The sequence below is a fragment of the Octodon degus genome, unplaced genomic scaffold (genome assembly GCF_000260255.1).
Source record: "Octodon degus isolate 3935 unplaced genomic scaffold, OctDeg1.0 scaffold00048, whole genome shotgun sequence".
NCBI classification, from domain to species: Eukaryota; Metazoa; Chordata; class Mammalia; order Rodentia; family Octodontidae; genus Octodon; species Octodon degus.
In genome coordinates, this window is record NW_004524624.1 from 10,798,314 (window position 1) to 10,809,400 (window position 11,087).

Here is an 11,087-nt window from a genome sequence, read left to right on the forward strand (position 1 = left end):
GTACACACAAAAAGGGACTGGCTAGTCAAACAAAGAGGCTGGGTAAGTTCAGCTTATGGATGAAGAGAATCTTGGAGGAGTGGAAATGGAATGAAGGAGTTTCTGGGAAAGAAGGAAGTAGCTGAAGGTTTTAAGGTTTCTGTGAACCTTGACCCAATTTCCTGAGCTCTTCACATATCTGGTTGTTTGTGTTAAGTAGTGGTTTCATAAGAGAAGTGATATGTATCAAAAGTCCTGATTTTCTGTAGGTAATTGTTGTAATTCAGTTGGATAATCTTCAGATCTCTGGATTCAAACCATGAAGAAATTAGTCATCTGGGGATGGTAACTAAAAGATATTTCTAAAGTGCCCCTCAATTATGTATATACATGGGATGGAGCCTGCATTGTAAGCGTTAACACCCATATAACTGAAGCAGGATATACCTAACCACACTGAGAAATAACTTTTTTTTTTTTTTTTTTTTTTTGCGGAACTGGGGTTTGAACTCAGGCCCCTGCACTTGCCAGGGAAGTGTTTATTCCACTGAGCCATCTCCCCGGCCCCACACTGAGAAATACTAATTACACAGCTGGCATATCAGGTAGTAGAGATTTAAGGGTAGGGAAGATACTTTGGCTTGTACATAATGGGATTTTTTTTTAGATTATGCTAATATGAGCAAGTATTTCAGTGAAACTACGTCTTAATCCTGTGAGTGCCCACTTACTGAAGGTTACCAGAAATGTGTTTTGTTTTGCAGTGTAAGAATAATTGGTTTGTCATTGTTTTGGGGAATACCTTCGACAGTAAATTCATCATTTCTGTGTATATTGTGTTACTAAGACAACAGAAACCCATACTTGAAAATGTGCTTCTCTTTTTGTTTTCTAGGATGGGTTTGTGGAGTTCTTCCACGTAGAGGATCTAGAAGGCGGCATCAGAAATGTGCTGCTGGCTTTTGCAGGTGTTGCTGGAGTAGGAGCTGGTTTGGCATATCTAATAAGATAGCCTTGTAAGTGCAATAGTTGACTGTTAAACAACCCCAGGCGCCAAAACATTATACTTCTGTGAAAGCAAAGTATTTATGAAGCTGGTGGGCTTGAAGCTGTCCAAGCAGCAACTTCAAAGAGGCCAGAAAGCAAGAACATGATGGCTGCCAGTCATGGGAGAAGAAGTCCCCTTCAAGAGCCACAGTGTGAAAGAAGCAAAGTGCAGTTTCAGCAACAAACTGTGAGACTGTGAAAGACTTCGAGATGTAGCGAAGGTGATAGGGTGGAAAGACTTGATTTCTTTGTGTAAAGCCAGAGGAGTGGCCAGTAGCCAGCTAGTCATAAAAGTCATTAAATATACCCACCAAGTCATCAATTGTCTCCTGTCAAAGAAGCACTAACAATGCTAGTGACTTGTGCATAAAGTGGATTTAAGCTACAAGGAGTTGAACTCTGACCACACGCCTCAGTGCGGTGGAGCAGCATGTGAAGGGCAGCTTTTCCTCTGTAATTCACTTCCCCAGTGTACTTCTTGAGTAGACCAACAATAGTTAGAAATATGGAATAGTCTCAGTTTTTAAAACAAAAGTAACTTGTATTTGTCTGTAAAAATTGTATATATTTTTACAGAAAGTATTTGGACAAAGTATATCAAATTAACAGTAGTTTTTTTCATACCCTTTTGAAGTTTGCAACTTCTGTAGTTAGCAATCTATTTCTTACAGCTTTTCTATTCAGAGCTTTGTCCTGGTCAGTTCTAGAATGTATACAGAACTAACTAAAGTTATGTGTATGCAGCCTGGTTGTACTGGAACAAATCTGATTCATAACTATGCAGGGTTTAATTTTCCAGTCTGATTTTGGTAAATATTCCTTATATGGCTTCTGGGGGAGGGTGGGCTGATATCTTAAAAATAGTGGGCTCTGATTAGACAACTTATGAGTTCTTAAATCTGACCTCGTTTAACTTATACAATTTAAAACTGAATTCATGAGCTCATCTTTAAAGCTTTCACTGAACAATTTTCAGCTGTTCCAAGTGAGCATTGTGTGTGAGAGACATTTGATTCCTTGTTTTAATTTGTAAAGTGATGGCTTGCAAAAGCAGGCCAGGGTCTAATGGTGCTAATTAATACTGGGCTTGCTTGTTAAACACAGGTTTAAGCCTAGTATGCAAATAAAAGAAATACTTAACAAGTTTCTTTTCTATTAATGATTACCAAGCTTTGTTTTGAAATGTGCATTGGCATCTCTGGGTCTGAGACCAAATCTGAATTTACTGTATTTTCTGTCCTTTGAAGTACGTGCTGCTAGTTCTGCTCCCTCTGCGGATACTTAGATCCAGTTCTACATCATTGCTCGGCCTTCTTTTGAACTCTTTATCTGCCCTTTTAATGTTCAGCACTATGCACCCCTACTGGGAACCTAATTAGCCCACCCCACCCTCCCAGTTAACAGCCCTTCATCTATCATGGGTTTTGTCCCTCGGGAGATAGGGATACCATGGGTGTTGTGACATAACAGTCATGGGATGGGAGGAACTCCTTCCCTGGTATCTTGCAGTTGCTTTAGCCTATCTTTAGGAAGAATTCAAAAATCCTGTTAGAAATTTTCAGAGAGGTAACGTGGCTTTCTAAAATATTTGCATTTGAATATGCTCACTTAAATTTCTGTTAAGAGGTGGGCTGTGTTAAACCTGAAAGTTATTTAGAAGCTGTTGGAAAACTGCAGAAAGCTGCTGTGTTGAAGCTAGAGTCATTTGAAAGCTTCAGTCTCCATGGGACCTTTAGTCTGCACACCAGATAAAAATAGGCATAAAGTGACTAAGAATGTAGCAGGGAAAAATGCCCTGCCTGTCCTCGGAGCCATAAAGTCATCTTGCTAGAGCTATTTTACCTATGTATTTATCCTTGTTCACAGGCCACTTATTTATATCATGTCTTCTCTTAACCTAAAAGCACTTTATGTAGTTTTTAACCTTACAATCTGGTTAAGGTGACTAAAAAAACCTTCCCGTACCTGTTGTGAAAATGAGTGTGAATTAATTGGTGTGCAGGAGCCTGGCTTCGTGAAGGCTGAAGTGTAAGAGGAATCTCAGTGGATGGTTTGGGTCCAGGGCAGTGAGGGTTTGCAGAGCCCAAGAGATTGGGGAAAGGGATGTGTGGGGGAAGGGTGGGGGATTACAGTTGATTTACTGGAAGAAGAGGCACGTGGTCTTGTAAAGTGCTGACTGGTTGTGTAGTTCAGAGAGAATCTTCCAAAATGGGAAGGGAGGGGCTGCTTGGATAGTGCTCAGTGACTTCTGTTTGTCTTATGCTTCTCTCAGGGAAAAAATACGCAGTCCTCCAGAGGTGGTGGGATACATTTAATTGGGAAGGGTGAACACCTTGGTTTCACAGCTATGCCAGGAAAGAGTAGGACCAACGACAAATTAATGAGCTGTAAAATGTAGTGTCTTTCCCTAACTTCCTGTTCTTCCTGAGGGGAAAAAAAAATAAATCTTTTCAAATTAAGGTGTGGTGTGGGTCTTTCCTCCTTGACACTTTTCTTCCGCCCTTTAAGTAAAGTCACCAAAACAAATGTATGTAGGTGAGTTGAAAGTATGAGCCCCACCCACAAAGCTGATTTGCCTTAGGACAAAGGACAGTTCTTTTTAAACTAGAGGTGTTGGGTTTTGTATTTTGAAGTGTACTGACCTTGAATTGAGGATGACCCTCCTGCCTTGCAGGCTGGGATCACAGGTGTGTGCCTGGCATGGAGGTGTGGGGATTTGTTTGAGGGATCTAGCTATGCAGCTCAGGCTACCCTTCAGTGCCAGGTTTTTTATTAAATATATTGTTGAGAAAAAAATAAATAACATTGGTGGGCCAGGGAGATAGTTCAGTAGAATTTGGACCTGAGTTCAATCCCCAGTTCCACCAAAAAAAGAAAAAGATAGATAGATAGATAGATAGATAGATAGATAGATAGATAGATAGATAGTTGCATTTCTGAAGTAAAACCTGTGCTTTTTTTGTTTTGAGATACTGGGGTTTTGTTTTTATTAAATAGGATCTTGTACAGACTGGCTTTGGACTCAAGATCTTTCTGCCTCAGCCTCCTACATGCTGGATTACTAGCACATACACCCCTAAAAATCCCAACTCATTTTTGAGAAAGGACCACTGATTTCCCCAGGCTGGCATCCAACTTGGAGTCCTGTGTCAGCCCTTTAATTGCAGAAATAAAATTCCTGTTCTGATAATTTTATTGACCTTGAATGTGCATACATTTTTGTGGTAAGGGTATTCAGTACAGCGTCATTCCATTTCCCCTTTGTGATTTTGAGAAAATTATTAGCGTTCCAGAGCTTTTTTTTTTCCCCCCTTCCAAAAATGGAGCTAAGATGCACCTGCAATCCCAGCCACTCCAGGAGCATTGCACATTTGAGGTGTGGTTCAGGACTTTGTACTTGCTAGGTAGGTGCTTATGCTACGGAGCTGTATCCCTCACCCTTGAGACCCTGCAGTTCAGGCTCACGTGGTAGACATGGCTGGTCTCAAAAGTCTTGAGTGCTAGGGTTACTGCTGTGTGCCACCATGCCCAGTACTAGGGATCAAACTCGACCTTGTGCTTGCCAGGCAAGCACTCTGACCTATCGTCCTGGCCCTCACCCTGTTTTAATAGAGGTATAGGATTGAGGATGCAGTGTGGAGCTCCCTGGGTTGAATTCCCCAGTACCACCAAAAAAAAAAAAAAAACTAAAACAAGCAAAAAAGCAGTTTCGAAAACCTTATCTGGTCTATGGTTTCAGCTACCTTGAAAGTGGGCTGGATTGCCACGGAAATGTGCAAATGTGAACTTTGCATATGATTGTCGCCCAGCAGCGAGCCCTGAGTGTGCACACAGGCTTGTGCACTTAGTGCTGGTGAGATGTCCACTGTGGCTCTGGAGAAGGCGGCTCTGTGCACCATCCTTCAGGCCAGAATTTTTTTTTAAAAAGCCAGAATTAACTAGTAATTCTCCCCCCCCCCCCCAAACCAGCGATTGAACTCGGGGCCCTTGTGCTTGCCAGGGAAGTACTTATTCTACTGAGCCATCTCCCAGCCCATTGACTAGTAATTCTTAGACGGTTAAGAGAAAAAAAATCTGTGATTTCTACACTGTACCTTCTAATGTATAGTTTCTTTATCTGCATAGTATAATAATAGCTCCTGACCATTGGGAAATCTTCCAGTATAGAGTACTCAACTTATGATTCAGCTTTTTTTTTTTTTTTTTTTTTTGAGACTGGTTTGCTGTGCAGCTCAGGCTAGCCTTGAACTCACTTTGTAGCCCAGGCTGGCTTCTGACTCGCCATGACCCTCAAATTCAGTGATCCTCCTGCCTCAGCCTCCTGAGTCCTGGGATTATAGGTGTGTGCCCCAATGCCTGGCCCACTTTTTATTTTGAGACAGAATCTCAGTTGCTGTATTCCTTAGGCTTGACTGGAATTTGTGACCCATCTTTGCTTTGACTATAGACATGCTCTCACACGTAGCCTTTAAAATTTAGTTTTAAACAGCACACAAGTTGCTCAGGCTAGCCTCAAACTAGATATTGTCCAGTTAGACAATTAGAGTCACTGGGATCACAGGTGTGTGCTTGCACACCCAGCAACATGAAGTTTGGTTTTGTCCTACACCCATAACATGCAGTGCCCTACCCTAGGGAATCTGGCTGCAGCCTCAAGCCCTGGCTTTGACAGCCACAGTCATGTGGGAACAGCTGCCATCTGCATGTCCCGTACTGTGCTGCTGATTAATGAGCTACAGGTTAGCCTTAAGTCACTGTGACTTAACGCTGCGTTCAGTGTCGGGTGATTTACCAGGATATGATCCCATCTGACTAAGTCGAGAAGCATGTGTGTTTATTTTCATGGTTTGTGTCATTTGTTGTTTTTTTCAGACAGGGTCTCAATGTAGTTCAGGCTGACCTAGAACTCACCACATAGCTCACACTGACCTGGTAAAATTATTTGTATGCCTCCATGCCTTGTTCTACCCTTGGCCACTTGTACTGGGGATTGAACTCAAGGCCTTGAGCTATATCCCCAGCACCTTTATATTTACACTGGGTATTCTTATTTTGTTTTTTTTCCTTGAGATGAGATTTTGCTTAACTGTTCCATTGCCCAGGCTGGGTTCAACTTGTATCCCTCTTGCCCTACCCTGCCAGAGTGCTGAGATTAAACCAGCCTTGTATTACCTCGTCTGGCTTCTGGAGACTAGTCTTGAATTTGGACCTCCTGCCTCTGCCTCCTAAACAGCTGGGATTATAGGTGTTCGCCACCACACATGCTTATATCTTCTTGAGTATAATATATTATGTAATCCAACACCCTTGTTCTTAGGAGATACATGTGGGAGAATTTACATATAATGAATGTACAAAATGAGAAAGCAAACAAAATGTAAAAGCTCTCAATCTAATAAGAATGACGGGGATGGGGGGGGCCCTGGCCCTAGCTCAGTTCCTTAAGTGGCTGCTTCCACAAAGCTGTCAGCCTCAGGTCGCTGTAGTTCCATCCCCACAACTCCAGCCCTGAAGGCATTCGGAGCAAAAAAAAAAGAATGAAGGGCATGGGGCCGGAGAGATGGTTCAGTAGAATAAGTGCTTCCCTGGCAAGTGCAAGGGCCTGAGTTCAATCCCTGGTTCCACAAAAAAAAAAAAAAGAATGAAGGGCATGGGGCCGGAGAGATGGTTCAGTAGAATAAGTGCTTCCCTGGCAAGTGCAAGGGCCTGAGTTCAATCCCTGGTTCCACAAAAAAAAAAAAAAGAATGACAGGCATGGATAAAAATAAGTGCCTCAAGTGGTGTGGACACCTGTAATCCCAGCAATTAGGAGGCTGGGGCAGGAGGATGGCTGTGGGTCTGAGCCATATCTCAAAGTGAGACCGTATCTTTAAAAACAAAAACAAAAACCATGCCAGCAGGATACACACTTGTAATACCAGCATTTGAGAGGCTGAGGCAGGAGGATCACCACTAATTTGAGGCTGCCTGGGCTACCTAGTGAGTTCAAGGCCAGCCTGAACTACATAGTGAGATCCTGTCTCAAAAAGCAAAAAAGTGGGGCTGGTGAGATGGCTCAGTGGTCTAAAGCACCTACTTAGAACAAGCTCAGCAAAGCACAGGGACCGCGGTTGAATCCCCCAGCACCACATGCCAGCCAGCCCCACCCCTGGTGGGCTGAGCTGGCCATACACACACACATAAATAAATAAAATTAAAAAAAAAAAAAAAAGCAAAAAAGTGTACAAGGTGCTAGGAAAAAAAAGAAGTGGGCCAGGGAGATGGCTCAGTAGAATAAGCGCTTGCCTCATAAGCTCAAGGGCCTGAGTTCAGTCCCTGGTATGATAGAAGTGAGAATGTGAATCAGCTGTGGCCTTATTATACAAGGCTGTCTTAGTTACCATTCTTTTTTTTTTTTTTTGCAGAACCAGGGATTGAACTTGGGTCCTTGTGCTCCAGGGAAGCACTTATTCTACTGAGCCATCTCCCCGGCCCCTACCATTCTTATTGCTGAGACAAAATACCCAAATGCCAAAGTGAAGGGAGGCTGGGCTGGGGCGATAGCTCTGTGGCATAAGTGCCTGCCCAGCAAGTACAGGGTCTTGAGTTCAATCCCCAGTACCAAAGGGGGGGGGGGGTGTTAAAAAGAGACTTTTTTGGCCCATGGTTTCTAGAGGTTTAGTCCCTAATCAGGTGGCTCCAAGGCAGGGTAGAGTGGTAGAAAAACATCGCAGAAGAGAGACAGTTCATTGCTGACAGAAGGTAGCAAAGCAAGGGAGTGACCTTAGCAGCAGCTTCTGTCCCTTTTATACGCTTATCCAGACCACCAAGATTCGGGTGGTCAAAGCAGTCAGTGGACTGATTTAGTAGTCACCCACATTTATTTAATCCTAGCGCACTTAATCCTAGCATTGCACCATGAATCAGTCACACACTTGGCACCTTTAAAATGCCCTCCGTGGGGGGCCAGGAGAGGGCTCAGTGGTCTAAAGCACCTACTTAGAACAAGCTCAGCAAAGCACAGGGACGTGTTTCAATCCCCCAGCACCACATGCCAGCCAGCCCCGCCCCCTGGTGGGCTGAGCTGCCCCTCCCCACACACATAAATAAATTAATTAATTAAAAAAAAAATAAAATGCCCTCCGTGGGGGACCGGGAGATGGCTCAGTAGAATAAGCGCTTTCCTGGCAAGCGCAAGGGCCTGAGTTCATTCCCCGGTTCTGCCAAAAAGTAAAAAGCCCTCCCTGTGTCTATATGAGACTTTAGAGGGACATGTAGACACAAGCCGTAACACAGGTCATGGGTTCAGTCCCCAGCACCAAAAAATAAAGGTGGGACAATCAGAACAAACTGTCTATGTAAGTATAGGGTGTTAAGACTTCAGAAGCGAGGCATCTGGTAGAGGCCACCTATAATCTTAGCAGTCTTGGGGGTTGAGGTAGGAAGATCACAAGTCCAAATTCCTCTGTCCCACAATCCAAACACTTCCCCCCACCCCAAACGAGGATTAAACTCAGGCCCTTGCATTTACCAGGGTAGTGCTTATTCTACTAAGCCATCTCCCTGGCCCCCCAAACACATTTTTTGAAGGCTGAGGATGTAGCTCAGGGCAGAGGCCCCAGGTTTAATCCCTAGTACTGCAGAAAGGAAAAGAAGAAAATTTGGGGTTGGATCTTAAAAGATGACAAAACAAACATTCACAGAAGCATGAATCTGTATATATGGAGTGGGGTGCAGATGTAGGTTTTTTGAAAAAAAAATTCATCTCTCCCTGTCATCTTTCTCCCATATTTTGTCTGTTAATATATGTTTTCATTTTTTATTATTTTCATTTTTTGAGTTTCCTATACAGTTCAGTCTGGCCTTGGACTCATGTAGCCCAGGCTTGCCTCAAACTTGGGGTGATCCTCCTGCCTCAGCCTCCTGAGTGCTGCAATTCCAGGTTTGTGCAACCATGCCTGGCTTACCCCATTGTAGTTCTTACATTAAAGAGAAAGAGGGACTGGAGAGATAGCTCAGTAGAATAAGCACTTACCTGGCAAGTGCAAGGGCCTGAGTTCAATCCCCAGTTCTGCCAAAAAATAAAAAAAAGGGGGAGAAAAAAATACTGGGAGAGAGAAATATTTTCCTGGTCTAAATAGAAATCTGAATTGTAGGCTGGTGAGATGGCTCAGTGGTCTGAAGCACCTACTTAGAACAAGCTAAGCTAAGCAAAAGCACAGGGACCGCGGTTCAATCCCCAACACCACATGCCAGCCCGCCCCGCCCCCTGGTGGGCTGAGCTGGCTACACACACACACACACACACACACACACACACACACACACACAATAAATTAATTAATTAATTTTAAAAAAATCCTTAAAAAAAAGAAATCTGAATTGTATATGAATGAAAAATGGTGATATAGCTCAGCAGCACAGTGCCTGCCTGGCAAGCACAGGGTCATGAGTTTGATTCCTGGTACCAAAAAGGAAAAAAAAAAAAAAAAATCCTTAGTAAAAGCTCAAATTGTCAGCTTGCATCTGGAACCCTAGCACTCTTAGGAGGCTGAGTCAGGAGGATCACAATTTCCAGCCTACCCTGGACAACCAAAAGATTTAAAAGGACCATGTCTCAAGATGTTTCATAAAGGGCTATGGGATATAGCTCAGTGGGAGAGCCCTGGGTTCAATTCCTGGTCAAAAAAACAAAACAGAAGAAAAATCCTGGGGCCAGGGAGATGGCTCAGTAGAATAAGCGCTTCCCTGGCAAGCGCAAGGGCCTGAGTTCGATCCCCAGTTCCGGAAAAAAAAAAAAAAGTGTGACGAATAACTACCACACACAGAAGAAAAATCCTGGGTAGATTATGTTTATTTAGAAATGAAGGCTCCGCTGATAAATGTGGAAGTGCAGACCTAGCCACACTGTCTCAGGACCATAGACCCCAGAGTTGGCAGCACAGACCTGTTTTGGATTCAGTTCCCTAGAGTGTGGCCTCAGGCAGGGCACTTCACGCTGCCTGGCTAGGGAAAGCACACGGGTCAGAATACAGTGAGCCACATATTCTGCAGAGCAGAGTTTAAAGACCAACCCAGAAAGTGAAGCAACTGCACCCTGAAAGCTAAATGATGGCTCCTCTCTCCCTCAGCCTGTTCCCGTGGGAGACTGGATTGTAGCTATTCCCATCTGATTCAAAAACCAGTTTGCTCTGGCGCAGACTTCCCCACAGGCCGCATTCTTGTCCATGAGCTCATTGTTTGGCTTCTTTGCCAGTATAAATCCACAGCCACGCCAGGGCCTCAGCTCAGCCCAGGACCGGCAGAGGCTGCATTCCATTCAGAACTTCACTGCCCCCACGGGGTGGTCACGTGGCTGTGTTTATCCAAGTCAGCCAGACAAGGTGTGCAAGCAACCAGCAGCGAGAAAAGAAAAGTCTTGCTTGCTTTAGATGAGTGTTCCACTTTATTTAGCGGTTTTTAGAAGATAAGAAGGCAGACTTTCTTCGAGTTGGCCAAAGTGATCCATAGGTATAAGGACCCTACTACAAGGGGCCCTTGCGGTTCAGGAGAGATTGTGCTCAATTCCTGCACTTCACTTCTTTCATGCCAGGGTGTGTGTATGTGTGTGGTGTTGTTTGAGAAACGGTCTCACTTTGTAATACAGATTGGCCTTAAACTCACTGGTAGCTCAGGCTGGCCTAGAATTCCAGATCCTCCTGCCTCAACCTCCTGAGTGGTGGTATTACAGATGTGTGCCACCACCCCTGATTGTAGTAGTAGTAGTAGTAGTAGTTGTTGTTGTTGTTGTTGTTGTTTTCAGAACCGGGGATTGAACTCAGGCCCTTGCACTTGGCCAGGGAAGTGCTTATTCCACTGAGCCATCCCCCTGGCCCCTTTGTTGTTTTTTAGTGGTAGTATTTTGTGGATTTTTTTGTCTTTTTGAGACAGGGTTTCATTGTGCAATTCAGGCTGGTCTTGAGCTCACTTTGTAGCCCAGGCTGTTCTTGAACTCCCAACAATCCTCCTGCCTCAGCCTCCAGAGTGCTGGGATTACAGGCATGTACCACCACACCTGGCTTGTATTCTTTATTCTTTTTTTT

The 11,087-nt window shown here is 44.0% G+C and overlaps 1 long non-coding RNA gene across 1 annotated transcript; it reads left to right on the plus strand.

Moving 5' to 3' along the window:
* On the plus strand, positions 1–3,485 carry LOC111817085. Its single transcript, XR_002821356.1, has 2 exons — positions 1–42; positions 875–3,485. It is a non-coding gene; the product is annotated as an uncharacterized LOC111817085 (long non-coding RNA).
* The last annotated feature ends 7,602 nt before the right edge of the window (positions 3,486–11,087 follow it).